We start from the raw sequence: 3,250 nt of genomic DNA on the forward strand, positions 1-3,250 counted from the left end.
TCGACGGCGCGTCTGCCTACAACGTTCTCATAGGTCGGATCACTTTGAGCGAAATCGACGCTGTGGTGTCCATCCGGGCCCTGACACTGATATACGTCTCGGACCGGGGGGAAGCACATAAAATCGTCTCGGAGAAAAGGGAGGATCCCGGCGTATGGGAGATACACGCCAACGGCCCTTCCATGACGGATAGCTCGAAAGCCAACATCGTCATTCTTAGCCCAGACGGAGACATGTTTGAGCACGCCTTGAAGCTTACCTCCCCGACCTCAAACAACGAATCCAGGTACGAAGCGGTGATAACGGGGCTCAAGCTAGCCAGAACCGCCGGGGCGGAGCATGTCGTGGTGAAAACAGATTCGCTCCTATTGACCAACCAGATCAAAGGAGAGTACAAGGATCGGGACTACAGGACGACAAGGTATCTGGAGAGGGTGAGAGCCGGCGCTTCAAAACTAGAATCCTTCCAGATACAGCACACTCCCAGGTCCGAGAACGACCGAACCATCAACATGGTTGAAGGAGTAGAGACAGAGGAGGTGGAGATTGATCCAGGCCGCACCGTAACCGTCGGTGTCAACCTGGAACCAAAGTTCAGGGCCGAACTCCTGGATCTGCTAAGGAAAAACAAGGACGTCTTCGCCTACTCGGCGGCCGAGATGCCAGGCATGAGCCGGGAAGTAATTATTCACAAACTAAACGTACTCCCCACCGCTCGCCCTGTCAAGCAGAGGATGAGGAACTCCTCAGTCGAGAAAGATGAGGCCATCAAAGCCGAGGTAGATAAACTGCTTACGGCGGGCTTTATCACGCCTTGCACCTATCCTGAGTGGTTAGCCAATGTTGTAATGGTGAAGAAATCATCGGGGGCATGGAGAATGTGTGTAGACTTTACCAACCTTAATAAAGCATGCCCCAAAGATTGTTACCCTCGGCCTCGGATAGATAGCTTAATCGACGCCACGGCAGGCTACACCATGCTGAGCCTGCTAGACGCCTTCTCGGGGTACCACCAGGTATTCATGGCTGAGGAAGACATGCCTAAATGCGCATTATCACCGCTAACGGCACATACATGTACAAAATGATGCCATTTGGTTTGAAAAACGCCGGCGCAACGTATACAAGGCTGGTGGACAAAGTGTTCCAAAATCAAAAAGGGCGAAACATTGAGGCCTACGTCGACGATGCTATTGTGAAAAGCAAGTCCGACAGCGAGCATCTGGCCGATTTACACGAAACATTTTGTTCACTAAGAAAATACAAGATGAAGCTCAACCCAATGAAATGCAACTTCGGTGTCCGGGCAGGTAAATTCCTCGGCGTACTTGTCAGTGCCAGAGGCATCGATGCAAATCCAGACAAAGTCCAAGCAATCCTAGACCTGCCGGAACCAAGGAATCGAAAAGAGGTTATGATGATGACCGGGAGAATGGCGGCTCTCGCCCGTTTCATCTCTCGGTCAGCCGACAAAAGCACCCCATTCTTCAAAGTATTAAAAGGAAACAAAGACTTCAGCTGAGGGGAGGAACAGAGCACGGCTTTCAAGCAACTGAAAGCTCATCTTCAGACTCTCCCAACACTGTCCAGGCCGATACTGGGGGAGACGCTATACCTATACATAGCAGTTACCTCGGCCACGGTCAGCGCCGTGATCATCAGGGAAGAAGACAAACAGCAACACCCAATCTACTTTATCAGCCATACGCTGCTGCCCGCCGAGAAAAATTACCCACTAATTGAAAAAGCAGCCTTCGCCGTCGTCGTAGCCACAAGGAAGCTAAAACCCTACTTCGACGCACACCCCGTGACGGTTCTAACCGATCAGCCATTGGAGAAAGCTTTAGAAAAATTCGAGCAATCCGGCAGGCTCATCAAATGGGCAGTGGAACTCTCCGGTTTCGGCATTCAGTACAAACCAAGGCCTTCGATAAAGGGGCAAGCACTCGCGGATTTCCTAGCCGAATGCACATATCAGGAAGAGCCAAACCCAGGCGTATGGGAGATCTACACTGACGGCTCCTCCACAGCGAACAGCTCAGGAGCCGGCATCCTTATCATCAGCCCAAACGGGGACGAGCTCGAGTACGCCTTGAAATTCACATTCCCGGCCTCGAACAACGAATCCGAATACGAGGCGGTGATAACCGGAGTCGAGCTAGCTAGGGCTGCCGGAGCAGAACACATTGTGTTGAAGACAGACTCACTGTTGGTTACCAACCAAATCAGGGGGGAGTTTGAGGCTCGGGACGACGGAATGGCAAAGTACCTAGAGAGGGTAAAAGCCGACATAGCAAGGTTGAAATCTTTCCAAATCCATTGCGTTCCCAGATCCGAGAACAACCGGGCCGACGCTCTCTCCAAACCGCCACTCAACCATCAAGAATGTCGGCCGAATCGTGTCTTTGGTAGACATCAGGAATGCGAAAAGCATCACTGATACCGTCGGCATGGTAGGTAACATAGAGACCGAGACAACGTGGATGACTCCGATAATGAAATACAAACTTACAGGCGAACTGCCGGAGGGCCGCAACCCCTCTGCCAAAATAAAAAGGATCGCCGCTAGGTACTTGGTGTTCGAAGGGGAACTATACAGAAGATCCGTAGTAAGACCACTCTTGAAGTGTGTCGGTCCAGCCGACGCAGAGCTGATACTGACAGAGATTCACGAAGGCATCTGTGGACATCACATGGGGGCAAGAACGCTAGCCCACAAAGCTCTCCGAGCTGGCTACTTCTGGCCCACCATGCTTCAGGATTCCAGAACAAAGACCAAGAAATGCATGAACTGTCAGATGTATGCCCCGGTAATACACGCTCCCTCCAGGGACCTACAACCGGTGCTTAGTCCCCTTCCTTTCGCACAGTGGGGGATGGACATGCTAGGGCCATTCCCAACGGCCTCCGGAGGAAGGAAGTTCTTAATCGTCGCCGTTGATTACTTCACCAAATGGGTGGAAGTCAGAGTAGCGATACCAGAAAGACCACAAAGAATTGTCGAAAGGTAATCTGGGAAAATGTTATAACTCGCTTCGGATTACCCCAAGTTATGGTATTTGACCACGGCCGAGAGTTTTGGAGCGACCTGATAATGAACTGGTTAGAAGAGCTTGGCATCAAGTTCGCATACTCCTCCGTCTGCCACCCACAGAGCAACGGGCAGGCGGAGGCAGCCAACAAAACAATCCTCAACGGTTTGAAGAAGACAGTTGAAGACCTTAAGGGAAGGTGGGCCGATGAATTACCC

This window comes from Silene latifolia, chromosome 1 (assembly GCF_048544455.1).
Source record: "Silene latifolia isolate original U9 population chromosome 1, ASM4854445v1, whole genome shotgun sequence".
NCBI lineage: Eukaryota > Viridiplantae > Streptophyta > Magnoliopsida > Caryophyllales > Caryophyllaceae > Silene > Silene latifolia.